Consider the following 22492-nt stretch of genomic DNA (forward strand, 5'->3'; position numbering starts at 1 on the left):
GACCTGGACGTACGCGCGACGACCTGGACGTACGCGCGACGACCTGGACGTACGCGCGACGACCTGGACGTACGCGCGCGACGACCTGGACGTACGCGCGACGACCTGGACGTACGTGTGTCAGGGTTGATCGGAGGCCAGCGCGTACGCTAGAACACATAACAGTAGGATTGGGCATCGAGAACCAGTTACAGAAATGTACGATTCCAATGGAATTTTTTTTTTTTTTTCACCATTGGAATCATTTGGAAAGTTTGGTTTTGAATGCAATCATCTAAACCTAATTTAACATACGCAAAGTTTTTGTTTTTGGGGTGAACACCGTACTTCCAGGCGCTTGTGTTGCAGCCGTTGAGCACAGTAAGCGGCGCTCTAAAGTCTGGCTTTATTTTACCTTGAAAAGGCCCGATAAAAGTTTAAATCACCACTGGACAAGGCAAAACTTTACTCTTATCTGTGAAATGAACATGTGACATCGTTTACACTCCACCCTTCAAAGAATCTGAATTGATAAGAAACAAAGGCGAAAGGAGTAATTTGATTTAGGAATCAGGATTTTTGAAATCCTAACAATGCCCAACCATAGTGAGCAGCCGGTCAAACCTGGACCTTTGAACTCCTTACCAGACTTAGACAGATGGGAAAGAGACAACAGGACGACTGCAGAGGTGTACAAAAAGCACATACATTTAGGAGAGGAAAGGCGGAGACGGCCGAAGTGCAAAATCTGAACAGAAGGACGTAAAATGAGAGAGAAGAGTTAATAGGAAACACTAGGGTGCAAAGGGAAGAGGACAGGAGGAGGTGGAAACCAAAAAGAGAACGCATTCTGAAAGAGAGAAAAACAAGACATGAATGTGTGAAAATGTTGACTGAGTGGAGCAAAAAAGCGAGGGATAGCGGGTGAAAGAGTGCAGTCAGGTGAAAGTGATACGGCGGGTGAAATGGACATACAGGGTGGTCTCTCTCTCTCCCTCCCATGTCTCTCCCTCTCTTTCTCCTCGGGAGGCTGACACTTCCCTTCATCCATTTGACCGGTCACAGAAGGGGGGATGCATAGAGAAGGAGAGCGGGGTGAAAGAGCGGGATGAGGGGAGAAGAAAGAGGGCGAAGGGAGGATGAGCAGCAGACAGACATCTAAATGCTCGCCCGCCGATCTATTGGAAGAGAGAGAGAGACAGACACAAACAAACAACGGTTGGACACACACATAAACACGGATGCAGACAGTTCGCAGAAACGCTTTTTAGTTTGCTTTTCGTGGACACTCGTGCGCACAAACTTCCCGGGCGTAGAAACACAGAACTGCTCTAAAAACGTTGCTTGGTGCATGAAGCATCCCGGCGGCCGAGCAGTCTGAGAGACGTACCGTGTAACTATGCAACCGCGGCGACGTTCCCGGGTTCAAATCGGGCCAAGGATTCTTACTGTGTCCCGTCAGCCTGTTCCTCTCCTCAAGTTTCCTGTGTGAACCTAACGGAGCTCAAACTCATTTTAAATTGTAAAATAGTAACTTGATTTGTGTTGAAGTTAACTTCTTCATGATGTAACAAATTATGGAGTGCTCTGATTAATGTTGCACAGGATTATACCGTTGTCTGCACATGATTATCCTTTGTTTTATTTGTTTATCGTGAACAAAAACGGTGGAAACAATATCTTTCAGTGGTTTTATGTACTTCATAACAGCACAGTATGTGCACACAAATGCATATCAAGTAACAGTGAGGATAGAAAGGAGGGGGAAAAAGCCAATATATCACCAAATTTATGTCCACAAAGTAACAAAAAATGGGGAGAAGATGAAAATTAGCTGTTGATTCCCTTTATTTAAAGTGGCAATAATGATTAGTGTTAAATGCAGTAGAGAGGAAAGAGAAAAGTTGACTTGCATTTGACTTTCTTTTATATCTTGATGTAGAATATTTCTTTTATGAATTGTATTTTATGTCTAAGCTTTAGTCTTCTCCTCACCCCCCTTCTGCCTCTCCGATATTCTCATCTAGCTCTCCTCTTCCTCTAATTTCTACTTCTTCCTCTTCCCCTTAAAGTGTGATTACTAGGCGTCATGGAGGCTGATGTCTCCGTCAAACACACAGAGCACAAAACAAGGGTTTTCTCTAACATACGCACACACATACACACACACACACACACACACACACACACACACACACACACACACACACGTAACTTAAAATGGGTGCAGCATAAGGTCAGTGGGATAAGTATTGGTGCCAGGGAGGGGTGAGAACTCACCGTCCGACCCCCCAAACATCTTATCTGATCACACATGCACATTCTTCCACAAGTACTGTTTGTCGGCTACCTACACACACACACACACACACACACACACAGACACACATGCGCAGCAGGGTGTGTGTGTGGTGTAATATAGCGGTCGGTTATCCTGCTGCGCTCATGATAACAACGCAACAAAAAAAGTCATTGCAAAATATGAGTGAGTCTATATCTGCAGATTTATCAGTTCAAGTTATTGTGTGTGTGTGTGTGTGTTTGTGTGTGTGTGTTGGCCCCTGTCTCAACTTCCTGTCCTGTCTGTGGCCAGCCTTATCGGCATGACAGCAGGTCAGGCAGTGGTCACTATAACACACCATTCAGAGACCTGATTGGACGGGATAGGGAGCGGTGTTTCCGACCAATGGTCAAGTAGTGGTCAGGGATTGGCGGGGGGGGGGGGGGGGGGGGGGGGGGGGGGGGGGGGGGGGGGGGGGGGGGGGGGGGGGTCAAGGTAGTTCAAAGTCACTAGTCATAGATTGATCTCTGTCACACATTCATAAATATCTTTGACTCATGCAATCAAACAGACAGAAATACATATTCCTCTTTTGACATGCATCACGTCTTTTGTCACACAAAATTATAACCGCCAGTTATACATACTTTTACCCACACACACACACACACACATACAGTGACCGTGCAGTGACCGGGGTCAGGTCATTGTTCTGTTATCAGTCTTGACCTCTCCGTCGGTCTCCCTGATACGACCTGCATCTACACCCCTTCCTTTGTGTGTGTGTGTGTGTGTGTGTGTCTTTGCGGTCATTCCATGGTCAAACCAAAGAGTTGAGACTCTTGAAACAGCTCTCACCTTTCAACTGTTTCCTGTTTTGGGGTTGCGGAGGAGACGGAGAGAGAGAGAGAGTGAGCGATGTGTTTCATTTCAGGCTCAAGTGAAACTGTTGTGAAAAACTTCAGTTCAGTGTCTCATTTTTCTGTGGCTGCAAATTCGACTTTTAGCCTGCAGTGGATAAATAATTGTTTGAAGAGCAGATTGGGGCCACGGCCGTATTTTGAATTTAACTTAAAGGAGCAGAATCGGTACCGGGTATTTAGGGAGATCTATTGGCAGAAATGGCATATAAAATTCATAAATCTTTTTTAAAATCAGTTGGTTACCATGTGCAACCTCACTACTAGTCGCCTCTAAATCCTTCATGCTGGTTCTTGATCGTGTGCATATTTGAGATTCAACCAACTTTTTTTGGCTTGTTGGCAAATTAAACCCTGGGACATAACAATGCATCCCCCGGACCCTTGTGGCCCTTTTTAAAGCTTAGCTATTGTAAAAACTATTGGCCTCTATTGCAGTGTTACCAAAAGTGAAAAATGATGTGTGTTTCAGCCCCGTGATTGGGATCCACTCCAAAAAGATCTGGGTTTTTCCTGGGTCCGAGCTACACCCTTCCACCAACTCTGGACCAAAAACAGTCCTTTTTTTGATTGGTTGTTGGCGGGGCGGGTTTGAGTTTTTAAATCAGTGGTTGAGTCTTTGTTAAAATGTCTAAATTAAGTTAAAATGTAATTGGATGCACATACAAAAAGTGTTTTTTGATCCAAAATGACAAAAAAAAAGATGTAATCTGCCTTTTTTGCAAAGGAAATAAATCCTAATCAGAGTATAGCGGTTAAAGCTTTTACCAAAGTAAAGTCTGAAAAGTGGATGAACCCAAAATGAACTCCCGGCCCAGAATTAACCTCTAAGCAGTGTCTGGACTCAAATTGACTTAAAAAAAGAAGTGGAAAAGGCCAATTTGACCTTTTTAAAAAGTGCTTGAATCTAAATTGAGCTCCGAGCGGAGCTGTTTTTCTTGCCCTGTTTGTTTTGGAGTATTCTGTCTTTATTTGCTTTATCAGCGCACAGAGCAGCTCCCAGCAGGCCCCTCTGACTTCAGCCTGCACTCGTTTATCGTATTCCCCGTTCCTGACTCGCTCGTTCTTCCTCCTCCGTAACATCTAGTTACCCTCGGCCTGACCTCCTTCGCTCCCTCCTTTCCCCTTTTTTCTCCTGCAGCTCTGTAATATTTCCCCAATCATTCTTTTTGAGTTTTCTCTCTTCCTTCTCATTTATCTCGTCTCATTCTCTCTATCTCTCTCTCTCTCTCTCTCTCTCTCTCTCTCTCTCTCTCTCTCTCTCTCTCTCTCTCTCTCTCTCTCTCTCTCTCCCAATCCGTCTGTGTCCGTCTGTGTCTCTCACTCGCCCGCTCTCCATCTGTGTAGTGTCTAATTGACAGCACAGACCCCTGGTTGAACCACCGGCACTCTATTCCCAATTATGTTTTGTTTTTCTCCATTCCATTTGAGCCCTGTCACTTTTTTTTACTTTTTTTTTTTCTTTTTCAAGGGGACGCACAACTTTTTTTGTCACTGCTGAAGAAGAGAGAGAGGGGAGGACGGGAAAGGGAAGGAGGTGAGAGACAAAAGAACATGTGTGACAAAGATGGGGGTGAAGAAAGAGAAAGCAAGAGACAAAGCAGAAGAAAGAGAGCAAGTTAGTTATGCATGTAAGGTAGCTAAGAGTTCAGGGAGGATGTTTCTGCCTAAAATGTTATGCATCAAAGGTTAGAAGGGGCGACACCTCTCTCACCCAGCAGACTGTACATGTAGGCTGAGTCCTTTGCAGCGGTCCGGGCTCGCTCTCTCTCTCTCTCTCTCTCTCTCTCTCTCTCTCTTTCACCACACATAAATTTGTTACGGCACCCAGTCTTCTTCAGGAAGTTACAGGAAAGGTATGAGGTTAAAGTTCCCCACTGGAAAGGGCTGTCTCACTGCAAGGTAGAGGAGTGGCAGTATTTTAAGTGTAGCGTACGCTTAACCGATAGTCGGTTTATTGTTTAGGGTCCAAATACGTTTTGCTGCATCCCCTGTCCACAGCAGGACATTGTTTAGCTTATTTGTCTGTATTCCTGCCTGCTTCTAAGATCTGAACAATACCTTTGACCTATCTATATGTCTAAATAGAACAGATCCAGAATGCTCCTCTATGACATCTAGCCTGCTGAAGAGCCATTGACCAGGCTCAGTCTGTGCTGTTCTGTAGCCACCCTTTGACCTCTGAGGGGGGGGACAACACAAACGATACCTTCCCTACAGAGAGACAAAGTCTCATGATTGTGACTTTTCTTGGCTGTATTTTATTACACTGCATGTGACGAGCGGTGGACCCACTGTGGATTAATAAAGTACAGTATGTAGATGGAAGGGGGGATAACAGTGGAGCTTGCGCTGTGTTGTGGTTACTGGCAGCAGCGTGCTGCGGTCATATGAAACGAGGCTGCGGGCAGATGTACAGCGATACAAGCTTTTGGTTTTCATTTAGTTTTTGACCCTCCGGAAAGAAAAAGGAATTCCCTGTTGCTTAGCGATAACATCCAAGCCTACTTCATTCCATTCATAGTTCAAGATAGAGAGATACTGCTCAAGCTACAGGGCACAAGTCTGTGGGTTGTAGCTAGTAGCTGTGAGAACTAATGGAGGGCCTTGCACAGTGTTAGAATACAGTAAAGAAACTGGAGATGAGTGTGAGAAAGTAACTGTTTGTTGGAGCTAACGGAAAAGTTGAGGCAGGTATTGTGAGCGCCATAGCCGGTCCATGTCTCCCGATAACCTCTGAATGTCACCTTTAGCTTCTTGCTTTCAGAGGTTAAGGGTTGAGTTTGGGGTTAAGTGTAAAAGGACACGGACCATACCTGTTTCTAACCGGGCTTTCTCATGTTGAATCGGTTGTTTGTGATGAGTGTTTTTATACCAAAGTATTAGTGCTGAAATGTTGATTGACATAAATTCAGATTTTATCAAGAAAAAGTGTCACTGGTTCCAGCTTCTCATTTGGGAGGATTTTCTTTCATCTTTGGGTTGGTGGTCAGACAAGAGAAACAATTGGATGACTTCACCTTGAGCACAAAAAGAAACCTTCTAAATTGCAGTCCAAGAACATATCCTTTTCTTCTCCTTTCTGGGACCTTTGTTTGAGAAAACCACCGTGACATTAATAGGCAGGTCTCAAAATCATGTTTTATCTTGCTTTTTGTAGTCACGCATTGCCAGACCTTCCTCCACAGCACAGCGGAGGAGGGTCTGGCTAGTCCACATAGCATTCTGGGATGAGAGTTATTGCTCTGGTTTATGGGCATTTCTTTAAACCAGTTACAATCGCCATGGGCCGCACAGAGCCACGGTGCCGCTGCAAAACAGCCTCGGGATGGAACATGTGTTATGTTCAAAAGTTTTACTCGTGCAACAGAAAACTCAGATTGGACCGATAGTCTAGCGAGCTGTCTGGACTTACCCTGCAGAGATCTGAGGACCAGGTAACCATAGTCCTCAGAAATCCACCAGAGTTTAGAGCACCAACACAAAGAAAGCGGAAGGTGACTGACATCCGGGCAAAAAGGAGATCCGTCAGATGTAGACTAGCAGTTTTGTGACCTTTCAACCCCTGGGTATCTGGCACAGACTGAAAGAAAGAAACAAAGATGTAGATTGCATCAGGAAGGGAGGGAGGAGTTGACAGACACTGTGTAGCGCTTTCTCTGCTTTTAGTGAAACCCTAACTGGGAAGGACAGAGGTGATCGATGTGATGGACAGGTGTCAACGGGCTCCATCTTATGTTCCTCCTCTGAGCATTTTGTTTGATCTCGTTCCGACCTAAAACACAGTGCAGATTGAAAGCAAGAAAGTGATGATTGACTGGGGTCACTTTGGTCTTTGTGTGCTGGGGGTGACCTTTGAACTCTGATGGCAGAGATGACTGATGGTGGACAGGTGTCAAAGCGAACCTTTTCTTTAGGGGCGGTGGTCAGAAGCACTTTCTCTGTTTTCTTTGTTGACCTCTTGAAGGTGGCATGTTTTGGTCTGGTAAGCAATAGACGCTGATGAACTTCTTCCACTGAGTCCACTCCTTGCCATAGACCCATTTTTGTCTTTTTCAGTGGTGGAATGTAACATTGCAACAGTACTTTTACTCCAACACTGTACTTAAGTACAAATGTTGAGGTACTTGTACTTTTACTTTAGTCTTTTCTATTCATGCCACTTTCTACTTCTACCCCGCTACATCTCAGAGAGAATTATTGTACTTTGGACTTTACTTTAGTTACTATTTTCTTTCCAAATTAGGATTCTTGCACCCAAAACACATGGTTTCTAAAATACAATGTTTTATTATGAATTAAACTAGCCGACAATATAACGGCCTACGAGTCCAGCTGAAATGATTAGCCCATTAAACACACACCTGTTTGGATTGTTTCCAGTTTTCTAAAATGTGAGAATTTTTCTGCATTGAGTAATTTTATTATATTTATCCAATTACTGTTCAATTTTTTTAAGTTTAGAGTGTATAATAGCTTTAAAAATTTGATTGCCATTCTTATGCTCTTATCTTTATCTAGTTGTTGCAGCAGTTTTGGGATTTGATTCTATTTGTTACACAGATTTGGTGCAAAGTATAACCAATTTTCAACCATCTTGAGAATTGATAGAAATGGTCCAAAATCCCTCCAAAATACCACATTGAAGCAAAACCACATAACTTTTCCCGCCTTGATGACCCTACAGATTGCACGTGAAATTGCCCCATTATGTCTCTACTTTAACTACAGATCCGCTACCCGATCTGGCAAACTTGCTTAGTGCGGTTATAGCCGGTAGAGAGACACACAGTAAATGCAGAAGTGACTGATGTTAGTCATTCCCGAATCATGTAATATCAAAACTGACTGACATGTTTAAGTTATGCATTTTTAGAATAGGTGAAAATATACCATACAAACAAATATTTGGCACTAAGTGGGGATGTCTGTAAAGGAAGGACCTGTGTGTACCCATAGAACACATTTTCAATCAGATATCTTGAGATAAAAGGTCAAGCAACACCTTTAAAAATGGCCATACTAGTTTTTCCCTTGCCCAAAGTGTGTTTATATTTGGACTGATATTTAGCCCCTTCCCGACAAGCGATGATGACGTTGTTGGTACCAATGGATTCCCTAGGTTATCCAGTTTCAAATGATACCAGTTTCCTAGGTTGATTTGAGCTGTTAATCGCATGGCTTGCCAATTTTGAAACTTGATTTTTCCACTTTTAAAGAGAGAAATGTTGACTTTGCCAGGAAAGTTCTATATTTTCTGTCTGCTCTGGAGTTGGATTTGGCTGTTCTGTGTTTCAACAGCTTTGATTGGAATAAGTAAAATGTTCAGATTTTGATGAGCAGTAATGCCACCGTGCCTGGACAAAGTAAGGAGTGATCTCTGGAAAGTGCAGTAGATAAGTAGATGGATGATTGATGGATGGAGGAAGGTAGATTTTTGGAAAGCAGAGGTGCATGGCTGCTTTTCCTGATAAAAATCAATCCACTTTCCCCGCTTTCACTGACCTTTGACCGCAAGACTGTCAAATTTAGAATGAGATGGACAGCTCAGACGGCTGTGAGAAGAGTGGGTGGATGAAGGAAGGGAGGGAGACGTGATGATAACAAGCGTACACATAAGTGTGAAAGTATGCGGGTGAAAAGAGTTTGAAATTGTTGCTTCTTAATCTCAATTATTTAACCACATTTTCCACCGTTTTCCTGCAGAGGCAAATGGTCTGGGTTTACGGTGTCGGTAACAAATTTCTTAGTTTCATAGCAGAAACATTACATAATCGTGTGTGTGTGTGTGTGTGTGTGTGTGTGTGTGTGAACATGATGAATTCTCGGTGACCCTGACGTTTGGCCATTTGGAATGGGAACACGGTAATTCCCGACGGTCCCAAACAAATAAATCCTGCCCACAGCCGGAATAACCATTAACAAGTCTAAGTACTAAACACTGAGGGAGGAGGACAGGAGAGCAAGATGCTGAGGGAAGGAAAGAAGGGATGGAAAGATGCAGGAGTAAAGTTGACTTAAAAGGAGAAAGAAGGGAAGGGGAGTTCAGATAGAGCGAATGGAGGGATTCAATCTGGGGGAAAGGTGTTATGTTGACATGGAGAGGATAAGAAGAGTAGATATAGAAAGAGGAGAGCAAGAAGGAGGGGGAGGACAGCAAGAGATGGAAAAGGAGAGACAAAATAAGAAATAAATTGGAAATAGAGAGAATGAAAAAAGGAAAAGGATAGAGGGAGAAAAGGGGAGGTATAAGAAAGGGTGGACATAGAGGGAGAAGAGAGCGTAGTATGAAATTAGAGGGGTGAAAGGATGATGAAGGGATGGAAACTGGAGTAACGCTGATGGACAGAATAAGGAGAGTGCAAAGTTTAAAGGGGTGAGGGGAGACAAGGAGAGCTACCGTCAATAACGGAGGGGGGAAGTTGAAAGAAAAAGTAGAGGAGGTAAAATGAGAGGAAGAGATGTACGACGGGGAGAAAAGGAATAAGTGGAGGAGTATGAAAAAGGACGGGTGTAGGGAATGAAAAAGGAGTAAAGTTGATGCAAACAGGAAATTTGGTGGAAAAAAGGGGTGAGGGGATGAAAAAAAGATGGATTGAGAAATGAAAAGGCGTGAAGTTGACATGGAGAAGATAAGAAAATGAACAAATAAAATGAGGGTAAAAGGAAGAGGGATGCAAACACCAAGGGAGGAGGGAAGACGGGAAGGAATGAAAGGAGGGGAAGATTAAATGTTAAGGGAGAGAGAGAAAAAGGAGGGAGGTAGGGATGGAAAGTGGGGAGAAGAAGAGATGGATGGACGGAGTGAGAGAGAACTTCATTAGCTGAGGAGAAATGAGAGAAAACAAACAAGAAATGTGAGGGTAACACGTCACTTAGTTCTTTTCTGCTCATCCCCCCCTTCAGAAGAAGAATAAGAGGAAGTGTGTGTGTGTGTGTGTGTGTGTGTGTGTGTGTGTGTGTGTGTGTGTGTGTGTGTGTGTGTGTGTGTGTGTGTGTGTGTGTGTGTGTGTGTGTGTGTGTGTGTGTGTGGAGAGACAGGAGCGATAGCGCGGGGGAGGTCATGGCGAGGTGAGAGAGGGGGAGCGAGACGGAGGGAAAAGTTCAGCGCGAGGTGAGGAGAGAGACCTGCCGCTTTCTCTCCCTGTGTGTGTGTGTGTGTGTAGGGTGAATTGGGGGTCAGGTGTGTGTGTGCGTGCGTGTGCCAGGAGGACCTGCTGGCTTGCGTGTGGCTCGTTTTTTGGAAGGCTCATGCTCTGCCTTTTCTTTCTTTTTTCCTTTTATTTCTCTTTTCATCAATCTTCCTCTCCTCCTCCTCCTCCCCCCTCGTCCCCTTCTTGTTGTACTTCTTGTCCTCCTGCTTTTCTCCTCCATCGCTCCTGCAACCAAACTTACCTACTGACCTCAAGTTCACCCAAATCTCCCTGTGCTCCCCCGCTACTTGTTCTTACCTAGTCTTGTGTCCTCTTTCCGTTCCTTTCTCCCCCTTTTTTTTCCTTTCTCATCTCTTGTTCTCTCTACTCCTAGCCACTCTTTGCATTTTCTTCATCATTTCCATCGTCTCTTTTCCTTTAATTTCTCTATTTTCTTGTTTATCTTTCTCTTCTCTTGTCTCATCACCTCTCTTCTTCTCATACTCTCCCTCATCTTTTGTCTTTTCCTCTCTCCTCGTCTTTTCTCCCTCACTCTCTTTTATCTTCTTTTTCCTCTCTTCCTCTTCTCATTTTCTCCTGTTTCGGTTATCTTTTCTCATCCCTCTTTTCTCATCACCTCTTTGTAATGTTTTTTTCTCTTCTCCCTTTTCTTCCCTTCTTTTTTCTCCTTTATCTTTTATGTCTATTCCTTCTCCTTGTTTCCTCTCACCTTCTCTTGCTCTTCTCTCATTTCTCATTTGTCCTCTTTCAATTTTCTCTTCTCTCTTTCCTCTCATCTCCCTATTTCTTTTTCTTCTCTGTCCTTCTCTCATCTCCTTACATTATCTTTTTCTCCCTCTCCTCTTCTACCTTACTTCTCTCGACCTTAACTTTTGTTCCTTGTCTTGTATCTCCTTTTCTCCTCTTCCCCTCTATCTATCCTCTCCTCTAATCTCCTCATCTCCTCCTCCACTCACTCACTTCTTTCTTTTTTCTCCAACTTTCTTCTTCTCCTCCTTCACTATTAAACCTTCTTTCCTCTCTGTCTTTTTTCCATCTCCTCTCCTGCACGTCTTCTTCGCTTCCCCCTTTTTCTAGTCTTTTGGTGGAGCATTTGTTTCTATTGCCGTGTGTGTGTGTGTGTGTGTGAGAGAGAGATAAAACGCCTTTACTTTCTTTAGAGTTACTTTCTCTAAAACAGATAGCTACAGTATCATTATCTGGCATGCACCTTGTATTTACCTCCTTCTCATGCTCACACACACACACACACACATTCTCATCTCTCTGTATCTAATTAGCTGACATATTAGTTCCCGTAACCTCACAGCCGGATGATATTTTAGCTTTATGTAACTGCCTTAATTTGTGTGTGTACCTGTTTATGTGCGAGCCTGTTTCCATGCAGCCTGTGTGAGTGTGCATGTCCTTGTTGACGCGGGCGGATTAGCGGGTCAAACCTCGGCCGAGCAGAGGGTGAAGTCGGGGACAAAGGAGAGAAAGAGGTGTATACAGGAGTGAAAGGGCCAAAGGGAGGAAGGGAAGTGTGGGAAGATGGAGGGAAAGATCAGGAAGTCCATATTAGACACTTATCTTGTATTCTCTCTCTAAAGCCAGATTTGGAGGAAACATCCGTTTTCATAATGATACATTGAGGTGACTTCAGGCAAAAAGCTCTTTGCTCTTTAAATTGTTGCAAATCTACGTCATCCATTTAACTCATTTAGTCCCTCGGCTTTAACACAACCTCGGTAGTGTCGGTACTCAAGCCTGCTTCTCCAAACTGAGGGGCAGCAGGCGACCTAGTACAGGTAACAGGATGAGTACCTCATACAACCACACTTCAAAAAACTCTCAACAATCCCATTAAGTAAATTGAACATGTTCTGTAAGTGTGGAGTTGTTACCTCACCATGTTTATTTAACCATTGTATCACTTGTCTGTTGTCGAGCAGGATGTCTTAAAAGTGAATTTGTATAATCAAAAGAACTGGTTTAGATTTTGGTGGGGATCCAGACCAACAATTCAGCCATTATATAATGTGGTATCTCATAAACAATAGAAGCAAACAACTAAATCTAAAGTATGTGTGTGCAGATCAACCTGTTCTCACTCCGAAAGTAGCTGTCAGCGTCTAAAGGGACGAAAAAAGTCTCCCTTACCGGGTTTGTATAACGTACTGGGGAGAGCAGCAGCTACACTGGGTTTAGCGAGTAGTATGTAAGGCAGAAATACGGTGCAGGGAGGTTGGTTGGGGCGGCGGATGGGTCAAACACCAGACTTTCACCCAGGAGACTCGGGCACCTTTCCTAAAGTCCCTTTCTTCACAACTGTCCTGTAATTACCGCGTGTCATGGAAACGTAAGCTCACCAACCACCTTTTTCTTAACATTACAGATTAAGATAGCTGGATGTTTTTGCCTGATTTGTAATGACGCAGTTAGGTATTGTTGGATGTTTCCAGGTGTGAAACCTTACCAAATTGCTCCAAGTTTACTAACTCATCAAGTGATTCGGACCAAAGCAGACACACTACAGGTGTGAAAACGCCCTGAGTCATCTAGCGAACTCTGTCCTGCTGATGAGAAATCAAACCTGAAACAAACCGGTCCAACAGTCTAGTCGCAATGAATTATGGGAGTGAAGATCACTTCCTGAATAGTCAATTTCCTGAGTGGCGTGCAAAATGCACTGTGGACAAACATGGACGCAAGAGGAGGTGAAACGCCTCATAGACACATAGTCAGATGAATGTATTTCAACAACCTACAAAAACGGACGTTTATGCAATATTTAGCAAGCGGCCCAGGGAGAAAGGTTACAGGTTATCAGAGGTCTGCTGAACAGATTCTGTTGAATAAAAGCAAAGAAGCTTCCTCAGCAGTACATTAAAATGCACTCATTAAAGCGGGAAGTTATTTTACCCGCGAAGCTGTCCATTGCTCCATTGTGTAGGCCTACAACGAAATAGGCGGAAGAAACACCTGAAGGAGCTGTCTATTTCCTGCGTATGTTGGTCTCCCTAGAAACAAGTGTGTGTGAAACTGAACCAGACCATACTTTGTTTGCAGCCATTTACTGCCTGGTGCGGACCAAATAACCAAACTACAGGTCTGAAAACACACTTCATATCAGTCCTCTCCATGAACTTTAGATGTGAATGACCGTATGCTGCGTTCCAGCCATGGATTTGGATGTTGGCCGTCTATAAAAGCCAACACGAAAGATTTGTGAAGCACTTTTTCAAGTTCAGGTCACTCCTAATGTGCCACAAATCCATGCCTCCGAATGGGTGGAGGAAATAGATCCTCATTCAGTTTCCTGTTCAACAACCAGCTGAGTCAGTAGGACAACCTAGCAATTTTTTAATACTAATAAAAGAATGAAATGACTCGACAACATTTTAGTTTTTTTTAGTTCCACCTTCCTGAATCCTATCATTCCTCTCCAACAATTAAAAGTGTGTCAGCCACGGCTTCTTTCCTCTTTGCTCCTTCCTGTTTGCCTGCTGCCCCACCTCCGTCGCCCAGCACTCGTCCATCCCCTTCTCTCGCTCTTATCTATCCATTTTCATCTGCCCTTCCTTTGCCCCGTATCTGCGCTGTTATCCATTTCTCTTCATCTGTGTCTCTTTCTATCTTTACTCTCGCTCTCACTCTCTCATTTTTCCCCCCACATGTGGTTTTGCTCTCCCTCCCTCTCCTCCTCTTCTCTCATCCCTCGCTCACATATGGTTTCTCTCTCTGGATCTGTATGTGTTTGGTGTTACCCAGAGTTCACTGGGGCTCCCTGCTCGTGTATGTGTGTGTTTTACAGACAGAGATAGAGAGACAGTGTGTGAATGTCTGAAGGCTTATTGGTTTGCCTGCATGTGTACACACACACACACACACACACACACAAGCTAAATTTCCAAATGTGGGACATTTAGAGGAAGACTACACGCCCCCACCTTCTTCAGTCTCCGTCACGTGTCCTCTTTCTCTCCTCTGTGTGTTTGTTAACCTGAATATGTCCAGGTCAAAAATGCCCCAAATTGAGCAATACGGTAGATTTCTTGGACATCTGCTAAGTGTTGTTATGAAGTTAACACAAACATCAGGATCGCTATTTGTAAATCTGGAGAGTTTGTGTGTACAGTTTTTCCAAAGTTCTTGGTAACTCTTAGCTGGTTTTAAGCTGGTGATCTTTGGGTTTCAGCATCCAAACGTAACTGGTACATAAAGACTTAAATAATGTGTAGATTGTATGCAAGGAAACACCTTTAGCACCATTTAATCAAATGCAATTAACTATGTAAAAGGAAATGGAATATCTTCTAAAATAACAGTTTTCTTAAACTTAACCAACAAACTCATATGACTTTTATACCGACGTTTACATTCAGACTAAATACCATTTTAATTATGATCACAAACGTGGAGAAATATGTGGTTCGGAGTTAGATGATTGGCCCTCACTCGTTTATGTTAAAGACGTCAAACTAAATGACCAAATAACGTTTAAATAGGATACAGGATTTGAGTTGAGTTGAGTTACGGAGAGGGACTGGGACTATATACGTGGATACTTCTGCTGCCTTCAGGCGACCCGTAACTCGTGTTTTCACAACCTTCTACCCGTGAAAGTGCCCTGGAACGGCAGTCAAACCTATAACTCGTGCCAGATCGTTGTACTCCCCGTTACAATTAACACACACATAAACAACCATGGTGACCCCTGTTGATGCTGTACATACTCCGGTGATTACCGGTGAGAAATACATAAAACATAAACATGCAACGTAAAGTTATTCCGCACATTGTAATAAAAACAGTAAACATAAGATTGTGTACTACTACAGGTTATGTTTATTAAATGAAGCCCAAAATATGTTGCCCACTAGAAATCGCTAGTATCAGCTAGCGCTAGCTAATTACATACATTTTGGTGTGTATACATTTTCGCACAATATCACACAGACCTGTTTATGAGAATGCGTTGCATCAACTGGCGCAATAAACACGTGGTTTGAGGCACATCAGTACTCAATTCCAACCCGCGGGCCTTTGCTCCATGTCGTTTCCCTTCTCTCTTTTCCCTTTTTTAGCTACAGCTTTCCTCGCAATTACAGGCAAAAGACCCCCCCAAAAAATCCTAAAAATGTAACTGTCATTCTCTTTTTCAGTGGTGCCTTTTATAGTCAATTCAATATACAGTTTGCTCAATAAAGGAATGTTGGAAATAATATTTTGTGTAGAATAAAGAAAGTTCACATTAACATCTATTTATCGCGTGGTATCATCGTTATTGCAATATTCAGCAACGTTATTGTATATTTTCATCATATCGTGCGGCTTAATCACATCTTAGTTTCATGTCATTCACAAAACTGCCAGATTCTGTGTCAGCATTTCACATCCCCTGATGTTCCTGTTTTTAAACTGGTTACCAGATCTTACTCAGCGTGTGTCAGCGGTGTGTGTGTGTGTGTGTGTGTGTGTGTGTAACAGTGTGCTGGATGATGTCGGTGTTCATGTTCTCAACGGATTATTGCCTCCCCCATCACTGGGGGTGTTCCTATGAGTCAACAGCCCATTGTAAATCTCTCTCTCTTTGCTTTTGTTTGGTGTCTAGTTACTGGAGCTGTTCACCCAGTGGGACTGGACGACCTACCTGGCTGACTACGGAAAACCAACCTGCAAATACCTGAGAGTCAGCCCGCACACGGCCCTAGCCCTGCTGGAGAAGTGAGAAGCCCTTCGTTCATCCACACGTCTACTGTTGTTCCACGCTTTCTTCATTCTGGTTCATCTGTCCTTCTCTTCCTTCACTCCTTATGTCCTCCTTTTAATCCATTAAAACAGAGCAGTAAATCCGCTAGCCAACAGAACACTCATTACAATTTTGATAACCGATTATTGATAGTTTCATCAAACAAAACTGCAAAAGGTACTGTTTTTTGTTTTGTTTTATATAACTAAAAGAGTGAATATCTTTAGGACAAAACACAATGTAAAGGTACGGCAGGTCAGTTCTATTCATATAGCACATTTCATTACAGATAAAGTCAATATGCTTCATGTTAAAGGAACAGGAATAATAAATGCTAACTGGCTTTGAGGAAATTAATATTACTCATGTCTGTGTTTTAAGAACATAGCTAAACCCAGCATGTAGTTAGCTTAAAGGGTAACTACGTTTTTTTTTGTTTTTTTTCCAACCTGGAACAACAACCTTTAACAATGGTCCAGTATTAAGCGTTAACACTGTAACGGGCAGCCGCAGATCGTTGCAGTTTAACCTTTGGGGGCAAATGTGTACTTTTTTTTTTCCACTGACTGGCTCTGATTAATATTCTAAGTGTCTGACGGCATTATGAAACGGATCAAGATTGACTTTTAAAACCGCTTTGAGACCTTTCTGTTCAACCAGAAACTGCTCTGAAATCATTGACGCTAAACCCACCAGACTCTATTTAAAAACAGTACTTTAAAGTGCTCATAAAATGCTCATTTTCAGATTCTTTTTCACTTTGTAAACTTATAACGTGCTCAAAAGATAAATAACACAATAACGGAAAGCATAATATGAGCATAGAACATATTTCCACATGTAAACTCTGTTTATTTCAACTAATTCTAGAGTTATGACAAACCAGTTTTTCATACTTTTATTTAGATTTTTTGCCTGCTTTGAATGGAGTATATTTTACTAAGCTAAAATTACTGTTCATTTCCATCGAGTATGGTGGGTTTGGTGAACACAATTTCGCAGATTTTTTTATGTTTAAGGAAAGCGTCTTAGTTTTTAACAGAAAGGTCGACCTCCTTATGCCTCGAAGAGCTCAAAAAATAATTGAAAAATCAACAGGGTCCAGGTTGGAAAAATAGTAGTTACCCTTTAAAGAAACAGGAGGGAACTTCTAGATGGTTCTATCCAAATGTCAAAAATATTCTTATGTCAGAGTTCTCTAAACCTCTCTAATTAAGGGTAAGAGTCTAAAAGTCTGGAGAAATATTGATTGGGTGCAAATTAAACAAACAAGAAATATATTTAAAATATTTAAAAAGTGGTCTTTAGTCTTTACTATTACTTTACTACTAGCTAACTACCACTGACTCCAGCTCATTGCTTTACACACAGGCATTGATCCAAAATCCATCTCATCTTTTTATTGCAATGAAAGCAAACATTCGTATAGGGGGAAAAAGTGGAAATCACAATTATTTTCAGCAGTCATCCTAGCAGTACTGGACTTTTGAAAGCTCCATCAGTCTTTACATCCATCTCTACTTCTCTTTCTGTCACCTGTCTGTCCTCTCTATCATGTTTCGACAGGTTAATTAAGCCGTGAGTATTATGTGTGTGTTTGTGTATGTGTGTGTGGGGGATTCTGGCATGTATACAGACTTCTAGACCGATACTAAAGCGTTTACATACAAGAACGAGAAGTAATCCTGGGTGTGTAATAATAATAATACTTCAGGGATTTACATGGTTAAAAGCGCCCACATCTTTTTCACAAATGACAAAAACACACATGTTGTGATGAAACTGTCATCTGTCATCATTAACGATAATCTTATCGCTACAGCAACGCTGGAGATGGTGACAAAAAAACACACAACCAAAAGATTTAATCTGAGTTTTGTGGATTACGTCCTGTAAAAGTTGTCACACAGATACACAACTTTCAAGACTCCAGTCCGTTGTCCAGTACAGTCCAGTCGACCCCCCTTCAGGGTCCCTCTCCAGTGTCCAGAGGGCCCGGTGCTCCGTCTGGACCCAGGAGGAAGCACCCTGCTGGAGCTTGTCTGGTCTGCCGGGTCCCTAAACTTCCTGGAGGTCCATAACAGTGCAGCGTTCTGCATCAAAACACACACACACACACACACACACACACAGTCTCATTGAGCACACTTTAAAACATTCTTTAAAAAACATTTTTAGTACATTTTTTTAATATTTTAAAATATAAGTGCAAAGTCAAACTTATAAGCAAAAAAAAATCATATGCAACAAATAAGCATTCCAAATATTTTTCACATTCAAAAGGGGTAGGAAAAAGTGAAGAACCTTATTTTTTTGTCATACCCCTTCTTAATTTTCATTATTCATAGATAACAGAAATCCATATCTCAACCATTAGTGTCCACGTTCAACTTGGTCGGCTTGAACACATCAACCCTGTTAGACCAAAACTAAATAATCTGATCAATGAACCAAAAACCATTGAACAGGTGACTGTAGCTCAGTGTGTGTGTCTCTGAGCATGCATGTACAACTATGCAGTTGTGTGTTTTGTTGAATGCATCCAATGACCTACTGATTGTTAGACTCACAGCATTTTAAACATAGAGAATGTGACATGAAATACTAAATAAGAAAACTTTTTGTCTTTATCCTCTTTAATTTCTTCTTTCTTCCTTTATAATCTCATCTCGTCCCTCCTCCTTTTCTGCTTCTTTGTTACGTCCCTTCACATCCCTTTCATCTGTCCTTTCTTTTGTCTCTTTATCTCCAGGATGAGGGAGACGAGCAGAAAAAACAACGTCTTTGCCCAGTTTAGGAAGACGGACCGAGACAGACAGAAACTCATCGACACCATCATCAAACAGCTACGCAACCTCATCGCACAGCACCACGCCTAGAGCGGGCCGCCTCATTGGCCAGCAGGTCTGAAGCCACCATCTTTAATCGGCTGATCTCAACCATTGCAGCCCGATGAAAAGCAGACTCCCGTTGATCTGTTTCAGCCCTGCAACCATTGGCTGATCCATGCACTTTAACTTCGCTGGACTCCAGTGAACTGCCGCCAGTTCCTATTGGTCATCTTCAACGCCCAACACCAACCGCTGTAAACCTGCAACAAGCTCAATGGATAACAAGGTCTAACTCTTCGATTTCATTGGTTAACCCAAGCCATTGTTTTCTGGATTACCAAGCATATCTATCGAGGCTACAACGTGCGTTTTGACAGCTCGGTTTTCACTTCAACTTCATCTATGGGACTGAAACACTGGCAGCTTATTGGGCCTCAACTACGCTCATCCTGTTGGTTACTTCCTGCCCCGGATCTAAACCGAGTAGTCCGATTAGCTGAAGACAAGACAAGAAAGAAGCTCTCTATTATCTTATTGGTCTCTTTGTACGATTTGTTGACCAAAAGGAAAACATTTCACCAACCTCATCTTACCGTTTAGTTCCCAAGATTTGTGACCTGTTGTGGAGAACCAGAAAGTAGAGCAAATAATAGTAGAACAACAATGAACTATGTGGTACCAACTGAGAAAATAGCAAAAATTGACAAGCAGTTCAGACTCTAAAAGCAAAAATTCATATTAAAATGACGTGTCAGGGAAAAAAACTAGGAATACCAGTGAGGAAAAGTAGTTTCTCTGATTCAGTCACTGAATGCTGTAGGCACATTTGTAGGGTGGGAACATGTTAATTTGGGTTTTGAGGAACACTAGATTCCTATGGGACTTGTCTTTGAGAATCTATGACGTTTATTATTTTTTGTAGGACCTCCAGTTTGGTAGATTTTATTCTTTGCACCACAGTCTTCCCATTTCCCTTCCCTAAAATCTAAGTGGCTGGTTAGGCAGTCTGCTCTCATCCCCCTTTATTTAGTTTCTCCTTGCCCCAGGCGATTTTTAATGTCTTTCACATTGCTCTCCTTCACTGTGGCACAATGACCGAATGGATTGAATGTACATCAGAGGGAATGATTTCATATTACAGCTTGAAATACACTGTAATTAACATCAGGTCTGGGGGGGGGAGACATTAGGGACGAATGAACAAAATGTTCCTCCAGTATTGTCTAATAAAGGGGGATATGCACGCAAAATGGCAACCTTTTCCCCCTTAATATACAACCTGTGAACACTTGAACGCTCAGATCTGATAAACGTATCCTCTCTTCTTGACGCCTGAAAGCACAGTGAGTGTTTGGGATTTTAAACGGGGGATGTTGTCTAAACATGGCAACCCATTTCTCCACTTTCATGATCCTGTTGCTCTAGCATTTTCTACCCTTCATGTAAAAATAACTGGGTCTTAAGGAGGGGCACTATGCCTCAAACTGGCAACTGCCATAGAGTATATAGTTTTCTTTGCCTAGTTGCCTAGAAAGAGACTCATTTGTATAGAAAGCAGTGTACTGATGCCAAGCACACACACTTTTATGTCTTCCATAAACACATGTCAAGCAGTGTGTGTGTGTTTGTTTTGGCGACTTGCACACACAAAGGTTTGTTTAGAAGCACAGCACATAATGACAATTTCACTAGATTATTTGTTGGCGCTAATAAGGGTTTCTTTTCGCTCTTTGTTTTGCTTTTGAACTTGGGTGCAATAATAGCGTTGAAAACGACAGCATTTTGTGTGTGTGTTAATCATGGCGCTTTATAAAGGGATGCAAACCTACAGTCCCCGTCAGAAGGGAATTTAAGTCTTCCACTTCCTTTGAGCAGTTGCCATGTTTGATTTACTGAGCGACATCATGTGTGTTTGTGTTCACTCGTGCATGCCTGCACTGGGAAATTGTGCGCATTTATGTATTTGTGTGTTTGTTATTCATCCATCCTTTGCGATGTATCATTTTGAGGTGTTAGTAAGGGAACAGGGCCGTCGTTATTGAATGTGCCTTTGCTGTATTTGGTGTTTGTTTTCCTGCCAATAAAGCAGCAACACTGGTGTTTGGACGCTGAACGTGAATGAACTGTTGGAAGTCTGAAAAACAAAAGTCTTAACTCAAAGTCCATTTACTAGCTTCATCCAGAGTTTTCAATGTCGCCTCCCACTCTCCTGGAGGTCAATTTGTCACTTTACCTTTTCTGTGACACAAATTAAAATGCATTTCGCTGTTGTTAGCTTTTTTTAAGTAGTAGTGTGTAGTAACGTGCATTTTTAGACTGAAATTAATGACTGAGCGACATAATTTACAACCTGAAATGTACTTTTTTTTTTTATTAGACATGTTTTCTTATAAAAGTAAGGTCTGTATCTCCTAATTTAGAAGGAAACAATCTCATAATTTAGAACTTTTTTCTTGTAACTAATAAATCAAAATTTTGAGGAAAATGTCTCATGCAAATGCAATGCACATTTGTTAAACATTGAGACAACCAAAAATGTCTCAAATGTAAACCTATACACATCTGGGTTATTTGATCTATTTAAATGGTCCCATTCAGTTATTTTAGTTTCAGTTGCATAGTTGTCTATAATCCTGCCTGTCTGAATTGCCCATTGCCTTATTTCTGTGCTCGGGAACACAGTGCCAGTAATAAGCAAAGTAACAGGACTTTTCCGTGTTCGATCCACCTCTCTAACATTGATAGTCCTGCATGTTTGTCTGTGTCCAGAGTCTTCACATTGCGGGTGTTGCTGCTGCTACTTGTTTTGTATTTTGAAAGCAGGAATCTTTACTGAGACAGAAGCACTGTACACGCTATTGTATTAAACCACTAATGATTGAAAATAAAGTAAAATACTAATACAGTTACGACAAATAAATGTAAAACTGTTTAGAATATTTTGTCCTGACTTTTATTTGATGAACACTGTCACTTCAATGTACCTTATCTAATTGTTGATGAATATATTATGTTTCCAGTCTTTATGCTAAGTTAGCCAAAGGTGTAGTTTAGTAAATGTACTTACCTTCAACCACTGGAAACAAATGGAGCGTCATCAACTTTACAGCCACAACTTGCAGAGAAATGACAGGGATTTGTTATAACATCAAACAAGACATGCTAATTAAACACTTGTCACCCACTATCTCTCAGACACACTGTCTGACTCACATCTTGATGACCTATGACCTTTCAGACAGCAGAGTCGTCTGCTGTCAGAGATGTGATTAACAAGGATTGTGTGTGTGTGTGTGTCTGCTTGTTCACTGGAGGGTAGCGACTCAGATCCAAAGCAACACAAACACTCTGCATGCTCCAGGTTTCCTCTGCTGACTGCGTGCATGTGTGTGTTCCCAGTGCTCTATAGAGGAGCAGTGGAGCGCTCGGAGATTTGGGGTGCCAGACAAAAACCTTGCTCCTTTTCCATTTTCTCTTTTTTTTTTTTTGTCCTTTTCTGAACTTTTTGAACTCACTCTTCTGTGTTGTATTTCGAGTTTTAATTCTTCCGGAACAATCATGCATGGCTTAATAAAAAATTCCAAAAGTGGAAA

General features: G+C 42.1%; 1 long non-coding RNA gene across 3 annotated transcripts in view; it reads left to right on the forward strand.

Annotated features, from left to right (window-relative positions):
• The window catches only part of LOC117935097, a 26274-nt gene extending 4443 nt beyond the window's left edge, over positions 1-21831 (forward strand). The window contains exons 1-3 of one of the 3 annotated variants that reach the window (XR_004654659.1): positions 10019-10037; positions 15931-16043; positions 18821-21831. This is a non-coding gene — a long non-coding RNA (uncharacterized LOC117935097). Of the gene's footprint in view, positions 1-10018; positions 10038-10275; positions 10295-15930; positions 16044-18820 lie in introns of those variants that run through there. The other 2 variants (XR_004654658.1, XR_004654657.1) reach the window with 2 other exon arrangements.
• The last annotated feature ends 661 nt before the right edge of the window (positions 21832-22492 follow it).

The sequence above is a fragment of the Etheostoma cragini genome, chromosome 19 (assembly GCF_013103735.1).
Source record: "Etheostoma cragini isolate CJK2018 chromosome 19, CSU_Ecrag_1.0, whole genome shotgun sequence".
NCBI classification, from domain to species: Eukaryota; Metazoa; Chordata; class Actinopteri; order Perciformes; family Percidae; genus Etheostoma; species Etheostoma cragini.